We start from the raw sequence: 25,696 nt of genomic DNA, 5'->3' as shown, positions 1-25,696 counted from the left end.
TGCCAAAAAGTAAGCCATTTATTCTGTGGATAGCTCAGGTCCAGTGTGAAAAAAATGATTTTGATCTCTTTTTTGGAATAACTATTACTAACTAGATAGGCACAAAGATGTCCTTTTTTCCTTCTTTCTTTCCTAAAAAAAAAAAAATCAGAACAGAAATGTAATTGTGTTTGATGGTTCACCCTGGGAGAATGTTAGGTTCAATCCTGGAACACAGTAAATAAGATGATATACTTCTTTTAAAAAGCCTCTAGAATATGCCTTCTCAATTGAGGCAATATTGCCTCCAAGGGAGCAAAAATTGGTTCTTTGGGAGGCAAAAAAAAAAATTTAGATATTATAATGGTTTGTGGCCCTCAAAAAATATATAGATAGGTAATATGTTCATGATATCAAAATTTCATGGGGAGTGGACAAACAGAAAAAAGCGTCTAAAAAGCTAGGGGGTGATGAAAAAAAACTGAGAAACGTTTCTCAAGTCTAGAATGTGCATATAACTGTCAGTTACTCTTTCAGTCATGTTTGTCCCTAAGCATGGGCAAGCTGCACACTGTCAGGTCAAAACAGCTTGCTATTGATTATTCCTTCAGTCTGAGAGGAACTGAGTTCATAGAAAACTTGAAAAAAATGAAATTTGTACCCTAAGGGGTAATGATTTCAGCCAGACAAACGTAACAAACATCTACTTGTTAGAACCAATACTTTGCACTTTAGAATGTGGTTAAGCCTTTAAGGTAAGAGGTTTCTTTTTTCTCTTGCCTCTTTAGCCTTACAGAAAGTCATATCAAGGGTAGGAATGATCTTCAAAGTGCCTCACAGGAAAAAAAAAAAAAAAAAAAAAAAAGCCAGATTGGGAGAAAAAAGAGGGTGTGGCCCCAAAGGCAGGAAGGGAATAATTGACTAAATAGTAAAGTATACAGCATCTGCAGGGCATAGTGGCTCATGCCTGTAGTCCCAGCACTTTGGGAGGCCAAGGTGGGAGGATCACTTGAGCCCTGGAGTTCCAGACCAGCCTGGGCAACATAGGGAGACCCCGTCTCTACAAAAAATACACAAAAATTATCCTGGTGTGGTGGCACACACCTGTATTTCCAGCTACTCAGGAGGCTGAAGTGGGAGGATTGCTTGAGCCTGGGAGGTGGGGGATGCAGTGAGCTGAGATCACGCCACTGCACTCTGGCCTGGGCAACAAAACAAGACCCTGTCTCAAAAAAAAAAAAAAAAAAAGTACAGCATCAAAGTCAAGAAAATTGATGAGAATTGACACTGAAGTACTTAAGAAATTTTAAGTTTGCTATTGCTGCTAGTATTAATAAACTTTCATATATCCAACATATTTTTCCTTCTACCTTTCTCATACATCTTATTAGTTCTTTCCAACACTCAGAATGGATGGGATGACCCAAAATTGACTTGCTATATACTGGGGAATTTGAAAGAGACATGTGTTTCGCTTAGCAGCCCTGAAACAATAGAATGGCCTTTTTTTTTTTTTTTTGAGACAGGGTCTCACTCTTGCCCAGGCTGGAGTGAAGTGGTGCTGTCTCAGCTCACTATAACCTCCGCCTCGTGAGTTCAAGCAATTCTTGTGCTTCAGCCTCCAAGTAGCTGGCACCACAGGTATATGTCACCACGCCCTGCTAATTTTTTTTTTTAATTAATGGGGTCTCACTATGTTGCCCAGGATCTCGAATGACTGAGCTCAAGTGATCCTCCTTCCTCGGCCTCCCAAAATGCTGGGATTAAAAAAATACAAAAAACTAGCCGGGCGAAGTGGCGGGCGCCTGTGGTCCCAGCATCTCGGGAGGCTGAGGCAGGAGAATGGCGTAAACCCGGGAGGCGGAGCTTGCAGTGAGCTGAGATCCGGCCACTGCACTCCAGCCTGGGCGACAGAGCCAGACTCAGTCTCAAAAAAAAAAAAAAAAAAAAAAAGTTTATTTTTTCCTCAGTCTCTGACTCTTCCTTGCTTAATCATCCTATTCTTTAATACACAAACCTATAACTTTGAGGAAAGAGAATCAGAGATTATTTCTCCCTACTTACCCATTTCACAGTGCGACAATGAGCACTCTTTCTCCAAGCCAAGCATTTGATAAGCATTCGTTGCTATGGGCATTTTACTGCCTTAAAGAAATCCACCCCAATTCCCTGCCTATTGATTTCTTAAGATCACAGAAGAAAGTGGAATGAATCCTAGAGAGGCCTTCAAGCTCCCTGACACCCATGGGGCCCACTCATCTCCACCCCCCTACTCCAATTCCAAAAATTCCAAAATCTAATACATTGTCCTTTTCTTAGTTCCTCAGTTCCCCACCCTTCAGCTTCTTTGTTAGCCACTGGGTGGGTGTAACCAAAACTCAGTCACACTGTGGCCCCAGCAGCTGGGCTTCTCTCTCCCCCATTACATTGCAGACATTCTTTTCACATCATTTTGTCCTCTCTGCTGCATTCCCTCCATTTGGCTTCATTCCCTCTGTGCAAACTTCTGTTTCAAGGCACAGGAGTTTGCCAAGGAGATGCTGGCAGAGAGGGTCCAGTTCTCTCCTTTCTATCTGAAGAGCCCAGTGTCATTCATTAGCATATGAGAAGAATGGTTGTAAATAAACATCAAATGAGGTTAACGAGCTGCAGCTCATCAATATTAATGAAGTCCACCTCACAGCCTTGGTATGAGGTACCAATGGCTCTAATCACAAGAAGCAGTTTCATAAGGCCCCAGTTACAGGGCAGGAAGGGTTAGATATCCAGCCTGTTGAAATGTTTGTCATTTTATGACCCCAGGAATGCTGCAGGGTAAGGCGGTCTGATACCAGATCTGTGCTTGCAAGACCCTCTTGTGTTCAGATTACATCTGTTTGTCTCAACAGGTGGAAGCCTAGGAAAAGGCTGTATCTGCTAAGCCAGAATCTGGGGTGGGAATACCCCAGGTCAATCTGCAGTTCCCAAATCAAAATGAAGTTCCAGAGTACCAGGGTTTGATTTCTCATTGTCCTTCCATCAGTTACCCCAGATAACCCAAACACTTGTTGCCAGTGTAGTGAAGGACGACGGTCTGAGGATCTTCTAAGCCCAGCTTGGTAAGGAATGAAGAAACTCCCATTTCATGTAGCTCATGTGCCCGCCAGCCACCAGTTAAGTCCCTGTGCCTATTATTTAGAGGATTCAAATAGTAACAAGGGCCAGGCATGGTGGCTCATGCCTGTAATCGCTACACTTTGGGAAGCAGAGGTGAGGGGATCACTTACGGTGAGGAGTTCCAGACCAGCCTGAGCAACATAGGGAGACCTCTCTCAAAAACAATAAATAGATAAAAATTTTAAAAGTAGTTGGGCGTGCTGTCATGTGCCTATATTCCCAGCTACTCAGGAGGCTGAGGTGCGAGGATCACTTGAGCCTAGGAGTTTGAGGCTGTGGTGAGCCATGATCATACCTCTGTACTCCAGCATGGGCAACAGAGTGAGACTCTGTCTCTGAAAAAAAAAAATTTTTTTTTTAATTAAAAGAAACAGTAAGAACAGCTATCATTTATTGAACTCTTACTGTGTCCTAGGCATGGTACTAAACATTTTTGTTATATAATCCTCACAATAATCCCATGAAGCTATTTCCATTTTACAGATGAGAAAGTTGAAACTCACTGATTTGATGTCATGGGCCTAAGATCACACATCAGCAAGTGGCAGAAGAGGAATTCAGATTTCGATCTGTCTGACTGCAGAGCCCATGCTCTTACTTCCTACCCTCTGTGGTATCATCTCAGAGCAAATCACATAAAATGCAAGCTTTTGTGCTGCTCCTTCTCGTCAAAGATGTGTGTCCTTCTCCAGTTTCAAGGGACTAAACACAAAGCAGTTCCCTGGAAGTAGAATCAGAAGACTTTAGAATTAATTTTTTTAAGTCAAAGCGCCTCTTTGAAATTATTTTTAGAAAGGAAACTTTCATTAAACATGTTTTCCTTGATATATAAATTTGGGGTCAGAGGGATTAGGCTTTGAGAATATGTGTGTGTATGCACAACCCAGTATGTATTGATAGCCGTGATACTGATTTATCCACCTTGTCACACTAGTTCCTTTTATGATTAAGCACACACCTTGCATGAGGTCAGTGACCATAGAACACAGAGAAACCGCTCCATGGCTGATTTGAGCCTATGATCCTAGCCTCAATTACCTTGTTTCAACAACAATGCCTGGTTTATTACTTAAAATACTATCATTGTACTTGGTCTTGGGGGTGGGAAGGAGAACCGATCAAATTGTTGTTATCACAAAAGCTACACCTGATTGTTTGTAAAGAAGGACTTCTAGTGAAAGGATGAAAGTGAAACAGCTACTTCTCTTTCTTCCATTTTTCTCCTTGAAAATTCAGGGACCTAGGCCAAGGCAGGCAGATCACTTGAGGCCAGGAGTTCAAGACCTGCCTGGCCAACATGGCAAAACCCCATCTCTACTAAAAATACAAAAATTAGCCAGGCATGGTGACACGCGCCTGTAGTCCCAGGTACACGGGAAGCTGAGACACGAAAATTGCTTGAACCCAGGAGGGAGAGGTTGCAGTGAGCCAAGATCACACCACTGCACTCCAGCCTGGGTGATAGAGCAAGATCCTATCTCAAAAAAAAAAAAAAAAAAAAAGAAAAGAAAAGAAAAAGAAAGAAAGAAAACTCAAGGACCTTACTTGGTAATTTTTACCTAGGCAAAACGCCCAGGAATGTTTCCACAGAATGGCACCCAAAGCCCACCCATGCAGGAGCTCTTCCTGCCACCAAGGTAACCAAGACTAGGAAGCAATTGAAACTGGGCCTTCCTTTCCCAGGCCTGTGGCTGTCAACTTGGCTCAGAAAGGGGCAGACTGATGACTTTGTCTCCTTACCCAGTCACACTACCACACAGTTCTCATTTGAGCCTGGTCACATGGCTGTGCCTTCTTATGGCCAAACAAGGGTTCTTTGCACCCTGGGTTTGGCCTGAGCATCATTAGATGAAACCATCAGGACCCCCAAACCTCGAAGCTTTTGCAGGGGAAATTGCATGCAGGGATGGGAAGGAGGGGCTGAGCTGTGTAGTGGAGCAGCGGATGGTGTGCAGTCGGGATGTTTGCAAGAGCCAAGGGGTTAGTTCATTGCTGCTTTGTATACTCAGGCACACCAGAAAACTCAGATTAATAGGCTGTTTATTCTTCAGCATGTTCCTTGAATCAAAGGCTCTGGATGGTATTATTCAAGAGTGTTTGTGAGAGCGCCCTGGAACACTCCTCCCGGGCTCCGCTCACTGAAGAGAAACGATTGAGTCCTTTCATTTCCTGGGCAGCATCCCTCTCACTCATTGCTCACTGTAGTATAAAGGTCTGCAGAACCTTTGTTAGAAACAAGATCTTTTGTTCTGTCCTTATGAGGTCCCGTTACCTATACTGCACCTTGATCTGTTGGAGTCTAATTATTTAATGTTCCTGTCTTTTGCGCTACCTGAACCTAATGAATGCAGTCCACTCTGTCTCAGGGAGTTGTTTTGTTTTGGTTTTTTGCCTCTATTTGGCACCAGTTTCCTGTTTGGACAGTATTGTCTTTTTTTTTTTTCCCCAAGGAGTTTGTCCAGGAGGGAAGGAGACATCCACCTGAATCCTACTCTGTGAAGCAAATGAATATTTATTTTTATTAGAAGATTCTCCTAAAATGAGAATCGCTGAACCCAGGGAGGCGGAGGTTGCAGTGAGCCGAAAATTGTGCCACTGTACTCCAGCCTGGGTGACAGAGTGAGACTCCGTCTCAAAAAAAAAAAAAAAAAGAAGATTCTCCTAAAATGTTCGGAAGTTTGTTCATACCTGGGAATTGAAGCATATTGAATTACGAAAGAGTTACTTCCTCCACCCCTACCACTTGCAGTAGAGATTTATACTGGAGAAGGTGGCAAAAAAAGTTAGGAGAGAAACTGCTCGGTACAATTCCCCCCAGTTCCCTTGGGGCAGCAGTGTGCTGCACATGAGGGATCACTGTACCTTGTTCCCCCAGCAGTGATACTGCTCTGTGGCCAGGCAAATACTGTAGTCCAGGCCTTCCACAACTTCTGCATGTGCGTGCGCATGCACACACACACGCACAAAACTATACCCCTACTAGGCATCCCCTTAATACAGAGGCATCCAGTATATTGCAAAGGTACTCATCATTATACACAATGCAAACACTCAGCACATTTGTAGGCACTCATTTATATCAAACAAACCCAGTACGAATAATAAGCAATAGTTTGGGATCTGGCACAACACTTAATTACCACAGCCAGAGGCCAGAAAATGAAATCAGGGTCATATATCTGAATCTTTCTGGCATCCTATAGCCCAAAGCACCACCAGGGAGGTACACCTTGGAGCAATGGGAGCACTGTCATCCAGAAGACACTGTCCCCTCACTTTCCTCCAAAACCAGCACAGCTGTTTGGATGAGGGCTATCTGCCGTATTTACAGTGAGACTAAGATATATATACACACCCTGGCGCTTCGCCTGATTTCTTCTGTGAAGTCCATCTGTTTATCCAGTTCCAGATCCCAAAAGGCAGTCACCAAAAACTAAATAGTGAGAAGGGACAGGGTTTTTTTTCTTTCTTTTTTGATAAACATGTTACAGTGAACAAAACAGATTTTGCAAACACATTCCATCTAGTAAATCTTACCTCACAGCTGTGTGAGAAGGACTTGGAGGAGAAAAGGATGGGGAGCAGGAGGGTCTCAGGACTTGATTGGAGAATCAGAAACCCACAAGGGTGGGACAGTTCAGTACTATCTACTTTTTTTTTTCTTTTTCTTTTTTTTTTTTTAAACAAAAGTTTATTCTTAAATGTACAACAGCTCCAAGACAACACTTAATTCCAGCTTTAGATGGCAAAAGATGTTACGGCAGGGAATATAGATGTTTAAATAAGGATGAAATAAAGGGTCACCATCTCCTCAGGCACGAGGAACAGCTTACTTTTTGCCAGATTTCTTAATTCCACCTGTGGCCAAGGGCCCCTTCCCCGCAGCCTTCGCTTTTAGCTCCTCGAGTTTCTTCTGCTCCTCTTTTTGTTTCTGCTTGAAAGCCTTATCTTCCTCGTCCATCTCCTTGGCCTGCTTCTTAGGCTGTTTCAGTGACTTCTTCTTGCCATCTTCACGGCTGGACATGGCGCCTGCCGCCCCTTCCCCAGACCCTGCCACCAGACTCTTTTTTTTTTTTTTGAGATGGAGTCTCGCTGTGTCACCTAGGCTGGAGTACAGTGGCACAATCTCGGATTACTACAACCTCGGCCTCTTGGCTTCAAGCGATTCTCCTGCCTCAGCCTCCTGAGTAACTGGGATTACAGGCGCTGGCCACCATGCCTGACTAATTTTTGTATATTTAGTAGAGACAGGGTTTCACCATGTTGCCAGGCTGGTCTTGAACTCCTGATCTCAAGTGATTCATCCACCTCGGCCTCCCAAAATGCTGGGATTACAGGCGTCAGCCACCGCCCCCAGCCTATCTACTTCTTATAGGGTGATAATTGGCTTTTTCCCTTCATTCTAGCCCCCATCCTAAACCTGGGATCTGTGATGGGCTCACCAAAGATAAAGATCTGTCTGCAGACGTTAGCTTCTTTCGCTGAAAAGCTGATCTAGCCAGACTTTATCTTCAAAGGACAGGCCCTGCACTTCTGATGTTCCCTGAGCCTCTCCCACTGAGCCTGCTCTCATCCACTGCAGCCATGATGCTCTCTGGATTCAGACAATGGTGTGTTGTCCCAGAACACCGTATCTGGCCTATTTCTACTTCACGTCTACCCCTTTGGCTAGGAAAATGAGGGACACAGCTCACATCAATAACTTGGATTCTGAAGACCAAGGACAAGCAGAAGAAACTGACCTTTTGCCTCAGAGGTGGCTGGATGTTTGTGTGTCTCTCTTCAATGTGGAATTGGCTCACTGAACCACTCAAGAGTTGTTTTTTAAAAATGTTCTGCTCACTCCTCATTTGCGGGTCAGATGCTTTGGATAATCCAGTGGAATTCTCTCTGCTTCACTGCTGGTTGCTGCCAGACACAGAGTGCTAAATCCTGTCAGTCGGTGACTTGAAATGATGATGTGTGAAACAGTGCTGTGATTTGGACATCCTGCACTCATTTGCACGGACTCCTTTGCCAGTTAACCACAGTAGTGAAATGGGGCAGCCTGGGGCAGCTTCCACAGCCCTTGCCTTATCTTTCCTCAGTGTCCCCACCCTCCCCCATGGCAGTATGTAGCTCCCTTGGAATTCTGTTTCATTCAATATTATTCCCTTCCCAGGCATCATATAGCAATTTCTTTAACAGAGTGCAACATGCCAGAGACAGAGAAATAGCATTTGTGTGCAGAATGGAGAAGCAGGAAGCAAAACACTCTTGTTGCTGGTTCCCATCTCCCTGTCTTTGCCCTTCCTTCTTTCCCTAGATTGCATGGCTGCCTCCTTCTCATCTGGTGCATTCTCAGTTCAAATGGTACCTTCTCAAAGATGAGCCTGGCACAGCCGTCTCATGTGGTCCCACCCTCTGTCACTGTGTATCACACCACCCTGCCTGATTTCTGTCATTGCTCTGCTCACTTCCTAAAAGTATTTCTTTCTTTGTTACTTTTTATTGCCTGTCTCCCCAACCACCACTGCCACACATACACACTAGAATGTAAGTACCATGAAAATAGGAATTTTTATCTGTCTTATCCCTTGCTGTTTCCCCAGAATCTAGCACTGTCCCTGGCATACCTTTGACACTTAGTATATTGACTAAATAAGTAGCTAAGAATGTAGCAATTAAGAACTTCTTTTTTGTTTGTTTGTTTTTTGAGATGGAGTCTCGCTCTGTCGCCCAGGCTGGAGTGCAGTGGCCAGATCTCGGCTCACTGCAAGCTCCACCTCCCGGGTTTACGCCATTCTCCTGCCTCAGCCTCCCGAGTAGCTGGGACTATAGGCACCTGCCACCTCGCCCGGCTAGTTTTTTGTATTTTTTAGTAGAGACGGGGTTTCATCGTGTTAGCCAGGATGGTCTCGATCTCCTGACCTCGTGATCCGCCCGTCTCGGCCTCCCAAAGTGCTGGGATTACAAGCTTGAGCCACGGCGCCCGGCCAGCAATTAAGAACTTCTAAAGCAAATATCCATGGTTACTATCAGGAAATAGTAAAGGCAGACAGAGAGTTTGAGGAATGGAATGAGAAGACATGATTTCTCATACTAATTTTAATAATGGTCTTAATTACAAATTGAATATGTTAAGTCAAAGATCACAATATTGAGTCGCTCTTCATTTCTTCTGACTCAGACTAAACTGCCCCTTATTGAGTAGGTTAGGTCAGGGTCATAGAGACCAAGCACTACAAACTTCCTGGCCAAACTGGCATAATTGATGCCACAAAGGATGCCCACTTCCAGATTTCCATTGGACGGTGCCTGGCTTTGCTTTCCTTAGGGCAGGTGCCAGAAGAAACTGGCACAATTTAAAGCAGTTTAAAGCCCAGCCTGGGTATCTTCATCTAGCCTTTATTATATTCTTGCCTGCCTTCAGTTCCCAAAAAGACTGCATTCCTGTCTGCAGCTCCAGGGCCCTGCAGCCCCTTCAGTCATAAAGGCCATGGAGGTGGGTTAGCCCTGATCTGCCCAGCGTGAGACAGTATGACCAAGAGAACACATCTTTTTTTTTTTTTTTTTGAGACAGAGTCTCTCTCTGTCACCCAGGCTGGAGTGCAGTGACGCGATCTCAGCTCACTGCAAACTCCACCTCCCAGGTTCATGACATTCTCCTGCCTCAGCCTCCTGAGTAGCTGGGACTACAGGCACCCACCACCATGCCCGGCTAATTTTTTTGTATTTTTTTAGTAGAGACGGGGGTTTCACCATGTTAGCCAGGATGGTCTCGATCTCCTGACCTCGTGATCCGCCCACCTCGACCTGAGAACACATCTTTTAGTCTGGCAGACACATGGCACTCTTCTCCTCAAGAGTCCTTCACCCAAACGAGAATTTTTAGCTTCTCAGAAGTTATCCTTTGTCTTGTTGCGGCAAGATCTGTGCCTAGTGTCAAGAGAGAGATATTAAAGATTAAAGAGCCTCCACCAGGAAAGGGAATGGTTTTGCCTGAATCTCTTAATTTGTTTTTTCCCCCTACAAGTGCATTCATGTTGCTGGGCTCCCTGGCTTACTCCCCGGTGGTTTGCAGTCGTTTTCATCATGACTTTGTGGTTGCATTGATAATCAGAATGAGTTTCCACTGCTGTAGAGGATGCTTCCATGCTCCATTGCTTTCTCTCTTATGTTGCTAATGACTCTCCTGTTGGTTTCAGCCCTTAGCCAAGCCCACCCCACTCCACACCCAACTCCTTCCCTGTCTTTTATTGATAGCTATGTTGACTTTGCATGCCTCGGTTAGTTCAGTTTTCTGAGCACCTGCAGAGAATTAACCATCTCTGCTTGCTGCTGCGGATCACCTAGGCCTTTGATCTGTTTGATTTCTGTACTTTTTTTTTTTTTTTTTTTTTTTTTTTTTTTTTGAGACGGAGTCTCGCTCTGCCGCCCAGGCTGGAGTGCAGTGGCCGGATCTCAGCTCACTGCAAGCTCCGCCTCCCGGGTTCACGCCATTCTCCTGCCTCAGCCTCCCCAGTAGTTGGGACTACAGGCGCCCGCCACCACGCCCGGCTAGTTTTTTGTATTTTTTAGTAGAGACGGGGTTTCACCGTGTTAGCCAGGATGGTCTCGATCTCCTGACCTTGTGATCCACCTGTCTCGGCCTCCCAAAGTGCTGGGATTACAGGCTTGAGCCACCGCGCCCGGCCTTGATTTCTGTACTTTAAAATGTTGAAGGACTCTCTAACTCCACCAAAGTACATAAATGGTGCTAGAGTCCCTGTAGCCTGACCTCTTCCAGACTAGCTCTGCTTAGGGACCAGAAGATTTTCATGTAAATACAAATGTAGATACCATTTATTAAATGTTTTCTATGTACCATTTTACTGTTCTAAGCACTTAACGTGAATATTTCATTTGATTTTTGCTTGTAGAGCTAAAAGGCTATATACATGAACTGGCCTGTTATTTCTCTAACCTCATCTCTTCTTCCTTTCCCCCTTATTCTTTTGGCTCCTGCCACGCTGGTTTCCATGATGTTCCTCTTACCCAATAGGCACACTCCCTCCTTAAGACTGTAATGGATATTACCTCTGCCTGGAATGCTCTTCCCTCAGATGTCTGTGTCAGTTACTCCTTAACCCCTTCATATCTTTGCTTAGGTGTTACTTTCTCCATGTAACCTACCTAGACCACTCTACATAAAATTGAACCACCAGTACCACCCTCATATTCCCTATCTGACTTGCTGTATTCTCTTTTTTTCCATTATACTTATCACTGAATCTCTTAATTTGCCTCGCTTAACTTTCTGTATAGCTTATTTGTTTGTTTGTTTGTTTGTTTGTTTGTTTATTGAGACTGAGTCTTGCTCTGTCGCCCAGGCTGGAGTGCAGTGGCGTGATCTCAACTCACTGCAGCCTCTGCCTCCTGAGTTCAAGCAATTCTCCTGCCTCAGCCTCCTGAGTAGCTGGGATTACAGGCATGCACCACCACACCCGGCTAATTTTTGTGTTTTTAGTAGAGACAGGGTTTCACCATGTTGGCCAGGCTGGTCTCAAACTCTTGACCTCAAGTGATCTGCTTGCCTTGGCCTCCCAAAGTGCCGGGATTACAGGCATGAGCCACTGCGCCCAGCCTATTTGTTTATTTTCTTTATCATTCATTATCTGTCTTCCCCACTGTAAGATAAGCTCCATGAAGGCAAAGAGCTTGTCTATTTGTTCTCTAATGTATCCTAAGCACCTAAAAAATAACATCTGACACATAATAGATGCTATATAATATCTATTAAGTGAATGAACTTTGTCCCTTAAAAACCCATGAGGTAGGTTCTTCTGTTATCCCCATTTTATTTGTTTGTTTATTTATTATTGTTTTTATTATATTTTAATGTAATAAAACTATAATATAATAGGGTACACGTGCACAGCGTGCAGGGTTGATACATAGGTATACATGTGCCATGTTGGTTTGCTGCACCCATCAGCTCATCATTTACATTAGGTATTTCTCCTAATGCTATCCCTCCCTCAGTCCCCCACCCCCAACAGGCCTTGGTGTGTGATGTTCCCCACCCTGTGTCCAAGTGATCTCATTGTTCAGTTCCCACCTATGAGTGAGAATATGCAGTGTTTGGTTTTCTGTCCTTGTGACAGTTTTCTGAGAATGATGGTTTCCAGCTTTATGCATGTCCCTGCAAAGGACCTGAACTCATCCTTTTTTATGACTGCATAGTATTCCATGGTGTGTATGTGCCACATTTTCTTAATCCAGTCTATCATTGATGGACATTTGGGTTGGTTCCAAGTCTCTGCTATTGTGAATAGTGCCACAATAAACATACGTGTGCATGTGTCTTTATAGTAGAATGATTTATAATCCTTTGGGTATATACCCAGTAATTGGATTGCTGGGTCAAATTGTAATACTAGTTCTGGGTCCTTGAGGAATCACCACACTGTCTTCCACAATGGTTGAGCCAATTTATACTCCCACCAACAGTGTAAAAGCATTCCTGTTTCTCCACATCCTCTCCATGTTTCCTGACTGTTTAATGATTGCCATTCTAACTGGCGTGAGATAGTATCATTGTGGTTTTGATTTGCATTTCTCTGATGACCAGTGATGATGAGCATTTTTTCATGTGTCTGTTGGCTGCATAGATGTCTTCTTTTGAGAAGTGTCTGTTTGGCCGGGCGCGGTGGCTCAAGCCTGTAATCCCAGCACTTTGGGAGGCCGAGATGGGCGGATCACGAGGTCAGGAGATCGAGACCATCCTGGCTAACACGGTGAAACCCCGTCTCTACTAAGAAATACAAAAAATAGCCGGGCGAGGTGGCAGCGCCTGTAGTCCCAGCTACTCGGGAGGCTGAGGCCGGAGAATGGCGTGAACCCGGGAGGCGGAGCTTGCAGTGAGCTGAGATCCGGCCACTGCACTCCAGCCTGGGCGACAGCGCGAGACTCCGTCTCAAAAAAAAAAAAAAAAAAAAAGAGAGAAGTGTCTGTTCATATCCTTTGCCCACTTTTTGATGGGGTTTTTTTGTTTTGTTTTTTGTTTGTTTTTTGTTTTTTCTTGTAAATTTATTTGAGTTCTTTGTAGAATTTGGATGTTAGCCCTTTGTCAGATGGGTAAATTGCAAAAATTTTCTCCCATTCTGTAGGTTGCCTGTTCACTCTGATGGTAGTTTCTTTTGCCATGCAGCAGCTCTTTAGTTTAATTAGATCCCATTTGTCTATTTTGGCTTTTGTTGCCATTGCTTTTGGTGTTTTAGTCATGAAGTCCTTGCCCATGCCTATGTCCTGAATGGTATTGCCTAGGTTTTCTTCTAGGGTTTTTATGGTTTTAGGTCTAACATTTAAGTCTTTAATCCATCTTGAATTAATTTTTGTATAAGGTGTAAGGAAGGGATCCAGTTTCAGCTTTCTACATATGGCTAGCCAGTTTTCCCAGCACCATTTATTAAATAGAGAATCCTTTTCCCATTTCTTGTTTGTGTCAGGTTTGTAAAGATCAGATCGTTGTAGATGTGTGGCATTATTTCTGAGGCTTCTGTTCTGTTCCATTGGTCTATGTATCTGTTTTGGTACCAGTACCATGCTGTTTTGGTTATTGCAGCCTTGTAGTATACTTTGAAGTCAGGTAGTGTGAAGCCTCCACCTTTGTTCTTTTCACTTAGGATTGTCTTGGCAATGCGGGCTCTTTTTTGGTTCCATATGAACTTTAAAGTAGTTTTTTTCCAGTTCTGTGAAGAAAGTCATTGGTAGCTTGATGTGGATGGCATTGAATCTATAAATTACTTTGGGCAGTGTGGCCATTTTCTATCCCTGAGCATGGAATATTCTTCCATTTGCTTGTGTCCTCTTTTATTTCGTTGAGCAGTGGTTTATAGTTCTCCTTGAAGAGGTCCTTCGGCCGGGCACGGTGGCTCAAGCCTGTAATCCCAGCACTTTGGGAGGCCGAGACGGGCGGATCACGAGGTCAGGAGATCAAGACCATCCTGGCTAACATGGTGAAACGCTGTCTCTACTAAAAATACAAAAATCTAGCCGAGCGAGGTGGCAGGCGCCTGTAGTCCCAGCTACTCGGGAGGCTGAGGCAGGAGAATGGCGTAAACCCAGGAGGGAGGCAGAGCTTGCAGTGAGCTGAGATCCGGCCACTGCACTCCAGCCTGGGTAACAGCGCGAGACTCCATCTCAAAAAAAAAAAAAAAAAAAAAAGAAGAAGAAGAGGTCCTTCACATCCCTTTTAAGTTGGATTCCTAGGTATTTTATTCTCTTTGTAGCAATTGTGAATGGAAGTTCAACCATGATTTGGCTCTCTGTTTGTCTGTTAATGGTGTATAGGAATGCTTGTGATTTTTGCACATTGATTTTGTATCCTCAGACTTCACTGAAGTTGCTGATCAGCTTAAGGAGATTTTGGGCTGAGACGATGGGGTTTTCTTTTCTTTTTTTTTCTTTTTTTTTTTTTTTTTTTTGAGATGGAGTCTCGCTCTGTCGCCCAGGCTGGAGTGCAGTGGCCGGATCTCAGCTCACTGCAAGCTCCGCCTCCCGGGTTTACGCCATTCTCCTGCCTCAGCCTCCCGAGTAGCTGGGACTACAGGCGCCCACCACCTCACCTGGCTAGTTTTTTGTATTTTTTTTTTAGTAGAGACGGGGTTTCACTGTGTTAGCCAGGATGGTCTCGATCTCCTGACCTCGTGATCTGCCCGTCTCAGCCTCCCAAAGTGCTGGGATTACAGGCTTGAGCCACCACGCCCGGGGGACGATGGGGTTTTCTAAGTATACAATCATGTCATCTGCAAACAGGGACAATTTGACTTCCTCATTTCCTAATTGAATACCCTTTATTTCTTTCACTTGCCTGATTGCCCCGGCCAGAACTTCCAACACTATGTTGAATAGGAGTGGTGAGAGAGAGCATCCTTGTCTTGTGCTGGTTTTCAAAGGCAATGCTTCCAGCTTTTGCCCATTCAGTATGATATTGGCTGTGGGTTTGTCATAAATAGCTCTTACTATTTTGAGATATGTTCCATCAATACCGAATTTATTAAGAGTTTTTAGCATGAAGGGCTGCTGAGTTTTGTTGAAGGCCTTTTCTGCATCTATTGAGATAATCGTGGTTTTTGTCTTTGGTTCTGTTTATATGCTGGATTACGTTTATTGATTTGCATATGTTGAACCAGCCTTGCATCCCAGGGATGAAGCCAATTTGATCGTGGTAGATAAGCTTTTTAATGTGCTGCTGGATTCAGTTTGCCAGTATTTTACTGAGGATTTTTGCATCGATGTTCATCAGGGATATTGGTCTAAAATTCTCTTTTTTTGTTGTGTCTCTGCCAGGCTTTGGTATCAGGATGATGTTGGCTTCATAAAATGAGTTAGGGAGGATTCCCTCTTTTTCTATTGATTGGAATAGTTTCAGAAGGAATGGTACCAGCTCCTCTTTGTACCTCTGGTAGAATTTGTCTGTGAATCCGTCTGGTCATGGACTTTTTTTGGTTGGTAGGCTATTAATTATTGCCTCAATTTCAGAGCCTGCTATTGGTCTATTCAGGGATTCAGCTTCTTCCTGGCTTAGTCTTGGGAGAGTGTATGTGTCTAGGAATTTATCCATTTCTTCTAGATTTTCTAGTTTATTTGCATAGAGGTGTTTATAATATTATCTGATGGTAGTTTGTATTTCTGTGGGATCGGTGGTGATATCCCCTTTATCATTTTTTATTGCATCTATTTGATTCTTCTCTCTTTTCTTCTTTGTTAATCTTGCTAGCAGTCTATCAATTTTGTTGATCTTTTCAAAAAATCAGCTCCTGGATTCATTGATTTTTTGAAGGGTTTTTTGTGTCTCTATCTCTTTCAGTTCTGCTCTGATCTTAGTTATTTCTTGCCTTCTACTAGCTGTTGACTGTGTTTGCTCTTGCTTCTCTAGTTCTTTTAATTGTGATGTTAGGGTGTCGATTTTAGATCTTTCCTGCTTTCTCTTGTGGGCATTTAGTGCTATAAATTTCCCTCTACACACTGCTTTAAATGTGTCCCAGATATTCTGGTACCTTGTGTCTTTGTTCACATTGATTTTAAAGAACATCTTTATTTCTGCCTTCATTTCGTTATTTACCCAGTACTCATTCAGGAGCAAGTTGTTTAGTTTCCATGTAGTTGTGCAGTTTTGAGTGAGTTTCTTAATCCTGAGTTCTAATTTGATTGCACTGTGATCTGAGAGACAGTTTGTTGTGATTTCTGTTCTTTTACATTTGCTGAGGAGTGCTTTACTTCCAATTATGTGGTCAATTGTAAAATAAGTGCGATGTGGTGCTGAGAAGAATGTATATTCTGTTGATTTGGGGTGGAGAGTTCTGTAGATGACTGTTAGGTCTGCTTGTTGCAGATCTGAGTTCAGGTCCTTGATATCCTTGTTAACCTTCTGTCTCATATTGACAGTGGAGTCTCCCATTATTAAAAGTCTCCCATTATTATTGTGTGGGAGTCTAAGTCTCTTTGTAGGTCTCTAAGGACTTGCTTTATGAATCTGGGTGCTCCTGTATTGGGTGCAGTTAACTATCTTAGGATAGTTAGCTCTTCTTGTTGAATTGATCCCTTTACCATTATGTAATGGCCTTCTTTGTCTCTTTTGATCTTTGTTGCTTTAAAGTCTGTTTTATCAGAGACTAGGATTACAACCCCTGCTTTTTTTTTTTTGAGATAGAGTCTCACTCTGTCACCCAGGCTGGAGTGCAGTGGTGTGATCTCGGCTCACTGCAAGTTCTGCCTCCCGGGTTCACGCCTTTCTCCTGCCTCAGCCTCCCGAGTAGCTGGGACTACAGACACCTGCCACCACGCCCAGCTAATTTTTTTTGTATTTTTAGTAGAGACGGGGTTTCACCATCTCTATGGTTAGCCAGGATGGTCGATCTCCTGACCTCGTGATCCGCCCACCTTGGCCTCCCAAAGTGCTAGGATTATAGGTGTGAGCCACCGCGCCCGGCCTGCGTGGTAGATCTTTCTCCATCCCTTTATTTTGAGCCTATGTGCATCTCTGCACGTGAGATGGGTCTCCTGAATATGCTACACTGATGGGTCTTGACTTTTTATCCAGTTTGCCAGTCTGTGTCTTTTAATTGGTGCATTTAGCCCATTTACATTTAAGGTTAATATTTTTATGTGTGAATTTGATCCTGTCATTATGATGTTCGCTGGTTATTTTGCCCGTTACTTGATGTAGTTTCTTCATAGCATCAATGGTCTTTACAATTGGCATGTTTTTGCAGTGGCTGGTACCAGTTGTTTCTTTCCATGTTTAGTGCTTCCTTCAGGAGCTCTTGTAGGGCAGGCCTGGTAGTGACAAAATCTCTCAGCATTTGCTTGTCTGTAAAGGATTTTATTTCTCCTTCACTTATGAAGCTAAGTTTGGCTGGATATGAAATTCTGGTTGAAAATTCTTTTCTTTAAGAATGTTGAATATTGGCTCCCACTCTCTTCTGGCTTGTAGGATTTCTGCCGAGAGATCCGCTGTTAGTCTGATGGGCTTCCCTTTGTGGGTAACTCAACCTTTCTCTCTGGCTGCCCTTAACACTTTTTCCTTCATTTCAACCTTGGTGAATCTGACAATTATGTGTCTTGGGGTTGCTATTCCAAGGAGTATCTTTGTGGTGTTCTCTGTATTTCCTGAATTTGAATGTTGGCCTGCCTTGCTAGGTTGGGGAAGTTCTCCTGGATAATATCCTGAAGAGGCTTTTCCAACTTGGTTCCATTCTCCCCATCACTTTCAGGTACACCAATCAAATGCAGATTTGGTCTTTTCACATAGTCCCATATTTCTCGGAGGCTTTGTTCGTTTCTTTTTAGTCTTTTTTCTCTAACCTTGTCTTCTTGCTGTATTTCATTAATTTGATCTTCAATCACTGATACCCTTTCTTCCACTTGATTGAATCAGCTATTGAAGCTTGTGCATGCGTCACGAAGTTCTTGTGCCATGGTTTTCAGCTCCATCAGGTCATTTAAGGTCTTCTCTACACTGTTCATTCCAGTTAACCATTCGTCTAATCTTTTTTCAAGGTTTTTAGCTTTCTTCCGATGGGTTCAAACATTCTCCTTTAGCTCGGAGAAGTTTGTTATTACCAGCCTTCTGAAGCCTACTTCTGTCAACTCATCAAAGTCATTCTCCATCCAGCTTTGTTCCATTGCTGGTGAGGAGCTGCAATACTTTGGAGGAGAAGAGGTGCTCTGATTTTTAGAATTTTCAGCTTTTCTGCTCTGGTTTCTCCCCATCTTTGTGGTTTTATCTACCTTTGGTCTTTGATGTTGGTGACCTACAGATGGGGTTTTGGTGTGGATATCCTTTTTGTTGATGTTGATGTTATTCCTTTCTGTTGTTAGTTTTCCTTCTCTAACAGTCAGGTTCCTCAGCTGCAGGTCTGTTGGAGTTTGCTGGAGGTTCACTCTAGACCCTGTTTGCCTGGGTATCACCAGCAGAGGCTGCAGAGCAGCAAATATTACTGCCTGATCCTTCCTCTGGAAGCTTCGTCCCAGAGAACAGCCACCTATATGAAGTTGCTGTTGGCCCCTACTGGGAGGTGTTTCCCAGTTAGGCTTCACGGGGATCAGGGACCCACTTAAGGAGGGAGTCTGTCCGTTCTCAGAGCTCAAACGCCGTGCTGGGAGAACCACTACTCTCTTCAGAGCTGTCAGACAGGGACATTTAAGTCTGCAGAAGCTGCCTTTTGTTCAGCTATGCTCTGCCCACAGAGGTGGAGTCTAGAGGCAGTAGGTCTAGACCTACTAGTAGCTGCAGTGGGCTCCATCCAGTTTGAGCTTCCCAGCCACTTTGTTTACCTACTCAAGCCTCACCAATGGTGGATGCCCCTCCCCCAGCCAGGCTGCCACCTGAGACTGCTGCGCTAGCAGTGAGCAAGGCTCTGTGGGTGTGGGACCCGCCAAGCTTGGCACAGGAGAGAATCACCTTGTCTGCCGGTTGCTAAGACCTTGGGAAAAGTGCTGTATTTGGGCGGAGAGTGTCCCGTTTTTCCAGGTAGTCTGTCATTGGCTTCCCTTGGCTAGGAAAGGGAATTCCCCCAACCCCTTGTGCTTCCCAGGTAAAGCAATGCCCCATCCTGCTTCAGCTCACCCTCCGTGGGCTGCACCCACTTTTCAACCAGTTCCAATGAGATGAACCAGGTACCTCAGTTGGAAATGCAGAAATCACCCGTCTTCTGCGTAGATCACGCTGGGAGCTGCAGACCAGAGTTGTTCCTATTCGGCCATCTTGTAACACCCTCCACTTATTTTGTATTTTATTTATTTTATTTTTTTGAGATGGAGTTTCATTCTTGTTGCCCAGGCTAGAGTGTAATGGTGCGACCTCGGCTCACTACAGCCTCCACCTCCCAGGTTCAAGTGATTCTCCTGCCTCAGCCTCCCAAGTAGCTGGGAGTACAGGCATGCACCACCACACCTAGCTAGTTTTGTATTTTTAATAGAGACGGGGGTTTCTCCATGTTGGTCAGGCTGGTCTCGAACTCCCAACCTCAGGTGATCTGCCCACCTTGGTTTCCCAAAGTGCTGAGATTACAGACATGAGCCACCATGCCCAGCCTTATCCCCATTTTAATGATGATGGAATTGAAGCTCAAAAAATTTAAGTGACTCACTTGCCCCAGGTCATTTGTCTAGTAACTAGTAGAGCTGAGATATGAACTCAGGAACCCAGGATTGACTAACTTCAAAAAATGTGCTTTCAACCATGAGGACAATCCTAAGAGTCACCTGATCTATTTAATTAAATGTAGATTCTCACTCTCTTGACCCCAGGGATTCTGATTTCGCTTCTGTGGGTTTGGGGCAGGTGATTCATGATCATATGTTGAGATGCATTGAGATAGACTACATTGCTTTTAGGGTTTCACATCTGTATAGGGAGGCATAGGGATAAAATTCATTGAACTTTTTTTTTTTTTTTTTTTTTTTTTGAGATGGAGTCTCGCTCTGTCGCCCAGGCTGGGGTGCAGTGGCGCAATCTCCACTCACTGCAAGCTCCGCCTCCCGGGTTTACGCCATTCTCCTGCCTCAGCCTCCCGAGTAGCTGGGACTACAGGCACCCACCACCTCGCCCGGCTAGTTTTTTGTATTTTTTTTTTCAGTAGAGATGGGGTTTCACTGTGTTAGCCAGGATGGTCTCAATCTCCTGACCTCGTGATCCACCCATCTTGGCCTCCCAAAGTGCTGGGATCATTGAACATTTTTTAACTGCATACTGTGTGCCAGTTCCCATGGTATGTACAAGCAAGTGAGATGGAGTCCCTACCCTCAAGAGTTGGTCTAATGGGATCTTCGAACCCTGCCTTGACTCTGTCAGACTACCTCACTTGAGCAAGCCACTTACTCTTTAAGCCTTAGTTTCTCTATCTGTAAAATGGAGATAGTCAGTTACTTACTTCAGAGCAAAAGGCCTGATCTATGATCCTGTGATTCCCAAGGCTCTTTTAAGTTGTGAAGTCACAGAGTGGACTAACTTCCAATGCTGAGAACAATAATGGGATGGTGATGGGTCAAATAGACAAATAAATCAATAATTCAACCACCAATAAATAGTGGAATCTGTAAAAGCATATGCTTTGGAATCTGGCAGATCCATGATTCAAAGCTCGAATGTGCTTGCCTCTTGCTAGTTATGTAACTGGGCAAATTACTTCACCGTCCTGTGTCTGCAAGTAAAGTGAGGACAGTACTTAACCCTATAGGACTGCTGCGAGACACTCAGTGAGAATAATGATGCACAGCACTCAGTACAGCAGCTTAAAAACAGGTAGCACCATGAGGCACTACAGAAGCAGTGATCAATAAATGGTTTAGAGACAGTAAACATCCAAAGATGCAGAAGAGTTTTACAGTTTTACAGCCTACTATTTTAAAGTTTAAATTTGGGTACCACATTTTTTGTTGTTTTTAATATAACTTACATGGAAATCTTTAAAATGTATATGATATGTATACAGTGGCCTTCCCTGCCATCTTATATAATTTAACTCCTCTAGGCATCTAAGCATCATCTTTGTCATCATAAATTATTTTACTCTGCTGGAAAACATTATTGCCTTCAGGGCCCACTGAAATATGCCCTAAATGCATCCAGATTATATTTTAAATATCTTTTTCTGCCTCTCTGTTAGGTCATGTAGTTGATGCCTAATTATAGTTCTTTTTCCTCTCCCTGTTTACCCTGTCTAATCTGTATTGGGCTTAGAAATTAGTGGCCAACCCTGTTAAAACTGTAAGTATAATCAGTATGTCTTGGAAGCCTGTAAGTTAGCCATACAAGCTTTTGTATGTGGACTTCATGAAATCCTCTTGCCTACTTGGAGACTTACTGACATTTAGATATTTGACATTGCCTGTTAGTTAAGTTTTAAATTGACTAGATATTACTGTGTAGGGTACAGATACCTGAAAAAAAATCCCATTATTCTCAGCTTTGGAAGTTGATCCAACCTGTGACTTCACAACTTAAAAGAACCTTGGGAATCATGGTCTCATAGGTCTGGCCTTTTACCGTCAAGTAAATAGCAATCGATTATTATCTCTTTTTTACAGATAAATTGAGTCCTAAGAGTAAGTAGCTTGTTTAAGTGATGTAGTCTGGCAGAGTCAAGGCAGGGTTCCAAGTCTCCCAAGCCTGCCCTTCTGCTCTGCCATGCTGTTCCCAGGAGGAAACAATCATCTTAGGCTGTGGAAAGGAAGGAAAACTATCAATAAATATGGTTAAAGATTAGAAAAATGGCCCAGCACGATGGTTTATGCCTATAATCCCAACACTTTAGGAGGATCGCATGAGCCCAGGTTTTGAAAACAGCCTGCGCAACATAGTAAACACAGTGACATCCCTACCAAAAAAAAAAAATTGCTGAGCATAGTGATGTGTGCTTATAGTCTCAGCTACTCTGGAGGCTGAGGCAGAAGGATCACTTCAGCCCAGGAATTCAAGGGTACAGTAAGCTATGATCACACCACTGCACTCCAGCCTGACAACAGAGCAAGACCATGTCTAAAAAAAAAAATATATATATATATATATATATGAAAAATGAAATCTATGGAGGATATTGTAACTATTCAGTTCTATGCCCTTATTTTGATAGATGTTTTTCCTGTCACTCCTGCCCTCATTTCAAGGGGTTTATAACCTTATTATGCCATCAATGAGCCTGAACATCTCTATAAGGGAGGACCGAGGGTCATTATAATAAAATCCAAAAACATAGAAAGAATTATAAAAGATGATGGTCTTTTCATCATGGACAAAATAAGGTGTAGTAAAGGAACTAAATGGCATTCAGGTGACTTGGAAGGGGAGAAAGAGCCACTGAGAACGAGGGACATGGAAACAGGTTTCTGAAGGAAGGTACACACTTGACCATCTCTGTGGATGGTTTCCCACCTGCCGGCCTGCCTTCCTTCCACAGCTTTGTTGAGATGCAATTGACATACCATAAATCAAAATGGCTTTTTAAAAAATAAATCTTAAATAAATCTTTTTTTTTTTAGATAGAGTCTTGCTCTGCCACCCAGGCTGGAGTGCAGTGGTGAGATCTCGGCTCACTGCAACCTCCGCCTACCAGGTTCAAGCAGTTCTTCCTCAGCCTCCCGAATAGCTGGGATTACAAGTGTGCACCATCATGCCTGTCTAATTTTTGTATTTTTAGTGGAAACATGGTTTTGCCATGTCGGCCAGGCTGGTCTCGAACTCCTGACCTCAAGTGATCCACCAGCTTCGGCCTCCCAAAGTGCTGGGATTAAAGGCATGAGCCACCGCACCCAGCCAAAAAATAAATCTTATTCTTCTGATTGCAAGAAAGCACACATCACCCACAGTCCCCAAACACAGAGGTAACTACTATTGTTAACTGTTGATGTATTCCATTATTTTCCCTATGCAAATTTTTCTTTTTTTTTTATTTTAAAGCAAAAATGGAACCATACTCTAAATAACAATTTTTATTTTGCTCTTTCCTATTAATATCATGAGGTCATGTACTTTATTTTCATCTTAAACTCATTTCATCAAGGCCGGGCGCGGTGGCTCAAGCCTGTAATCCCAGCACTTTGGGAGGCCGAGACGGGCGGATCACGAGGTCAGGAGATCGAGACCATCCTGGCTAACCCCGTGAAACCCCGTCTCTACTAAAAAATACAAAAAACTAGCCAGGCGAGGTGGCGGGTGCCTGCAGTCCCAGCTACTCGGGAGGCTGAGGCAGGAGAATGGCGTAAACCCGGGAGGCGGAGCTTGCAGTGAGCTGAGATCCGGCCACTGCACTCCAGCCTGGGTGACAGAGCGAGACTCTGTCTCCAAAAAAAAAAAAAAAAAAACTCATTTCATCAGATGAATTAAATCTTTATTGTAAAGCTTCCAAAGAGAAATTTCTCATCTGGGTTGAAAATTCAGACGCCAACACTGGCCAGGCAGGTAATGTAAGAAGCATAGGTGTTTTTGGTGGTAAACTGGCAAAGGCATCCTCTTACCCAGCTCCAGCTGATTGTGGTCGTGCTGGAATGCTGGCCCATCATTGCCAGATCTTCTGATTTTTTCTAAAAAAGAGAGCTATCTGAAATCTAGATTGTGTTGTAAGAAATACCTTAATGTTTTGCCTCGAAATTTAAAAAGTTCACTTCAAGTCAAACAAAACCTGCCTGCCAGCTACATTCTCTGTCCCAGACAGTGAGTGCTAAGAGCTTCACAAGCATTATCTCATGTATTCTTCACAGCAGTCTTGCTCCTCTAATGGTTATTTATCAGGAACCCACAATGAATAAAAGTCAAAATTCTTGCTCTCTTGGAGCTTCTGTTGGGGAGACAGTTACTGCTCTGGAGAAAAAATAAAGCAGGAAAACAAGATAGGTGGCAGAGGGAGAGTTCACAGCATTCCCACTCTGCTAGGAAGTTATGTGCTAGATGGTCAGATTATGGCTGGGCGCGGAGGCTCATGCCCATAATCCCAACACTTTGAGAGGCTGAGGCAGGTGGATCACCTGAGGTCCGGAGTTCGAGACTAGCCTGGCCAACGTGGTGAAATCCCACCTCTACTAAAAATACAAAAATAAGCTGGCACGGTGGCTTGAACCCAGGAGGTGGACGTTGCAGTGAGCCGAGATCATGCCATTGCACTTCAGCCTGAGTGACAAGAGTGAGACTCCATCTCAAAAAAACAACAAACAAAAACAAATTATGCACTACCCAGTCTTTGGGCTACTTCCTCAACCACAGGGAATGACAATGAAAGAATCCTAGAATGTTAGACCCAGAAGCAACCGTCACAATTATTGAGATTAAAAGGTTTGTACATTTTCAAATAGTTCTTAATGGTCTTTTTTTTTCTTGAGACGGAGCCTCATTCTGTCACCCAGGCTGGTGTATAGTGGTGTAATCTCGGCTCACTGCAACCTCCGCCTCCTAGGTTCAAGCAATTCTTCTGCCTCAGCCTCCTGAGTAGCTGGGATTACAGGCACGTGCCACCACGCCCAGCTAATTTTTGTATTTTTAGTAGAGATGGGGTTTCACCATGTTGGTCAGGCTGGTCTCGAACTCCTGACCTCATGATCTGCCTGCCTCAGCCTCCCAAAGTGCTGGGGCATAAGCCACCGCACCCGGCTTTAATGGTCTTACTTTATAAAAATCCTTTGATGTCTTCTCATTGCTCATACTTTTGTTTATTTTCTTAATTTTAAAAATAGGTTATACATGAAAATGACAAAATTCAAAAGGATATACAATCTTATATACTTTAAAATATATTTTACTTAATCTAATCAGCCTTGATCATTTATTTACATGTGAGGCATGACAGGAATAAATTGAGGCACAGAGTTAGTACCCAATGGAAGGCCACCCATTGATGGGGAGACCAAACCCCAGTGAGTAAAACCAGACTTTGTCTTTCAGAATTCTTGTGCATAAAAGAAGTTGGGGCTGGGTACCGTGGTTCACGCCTGTAATCCCAGCACTTTGGGAGGCTGAGGTGGGCGGATCACAAGGTTAGGAGATGGAGACGGTGAAACCCCATCTCCACTAAAAAAAAATACAAAAAATTAGCCAGGCGAGGTGGCAGGCGCCTGTAGTCCCAGCTACTCGGGAGGCTGAGGGAGGAGAATGGTGTGAACCCAGGAGGTGGAGCTTGCAGTGAGCCGAGATTGCGCCACTGCACTCTAGCCTGGGCCACAGAGTGAGACTCCGTCTCAAAAAAAAAAAAACAAACAAACAAAAACAAAAAAGAAGTTGGGTGGATTCACCCTGATGCCACTGGATATTTTTCATTTTTTTCTTTATTTTTTGTATGCCTGCCAGTCCCAGTGAAAGATAAGGATCAGGGTTCAGAAAGCCTAACTATTGTGTCATTTCCCAGGATGGAGAGCACTATCATTTGGTTCATATTTTTATTAAAATAAGATGAGTGATTCACTCACATTACAGGCAAAGTATCCTTTACCAGGAAACCATACTTTGAAAAACAAAGCTGATGGCTTTAAGAAACAGTAACTGCTAACATCAATTTCCTTTCCCATCAAGTCCCAAAAGAGTCAGACACTCTTCTTTCTCTAGCTGCCT

At 43.6% G+C, this 25,696-nt stretch overlaps 1 protein-coding gene and 1 pseudogene across 10 annotated transcripts in view; one reads left to right on the top strand and one right to left on the bottom strand.

The window, feature by feature from the left end:
• C12H11orf49 (chromosome 12 C11orf49 homolog) overlaps window positions 1-25,696 on the top strand; it is a 230,164-nt gene that overhangs the window by 163,053 nt on the left and 41,415 nt on the right. The window lies entirely within an intron of this gene.
• LOC108581910 lies at window positions 6,787-7,198 on the bottom strand (annotated as a pseudogene). Its single transcript, XR_001894779.3, has one exon. The product of XR_001894779.3 is annotated as a translation machinery-associated protein 7 pseudogene (transcript).

The sequence above is a fragment of the Papio anubis genome, chromosome 12 (assembly GCF_008728515.1).
Source record: "Papio anubis isolate 15944 chromosome 12, Panubis1.0, whole genome shotgun sequence".
Lineage (NCBI taxonomy): Eukaryota > Metazoa > Chordata > Mammalia > Primates > Cercopithecidae > Papio > Papio anubis.
The sequence above is the reverse complement of the archived record's forward strand: the minus strand, read 5'-3'. Positions and strand labels throughout refer to the sequence as shown.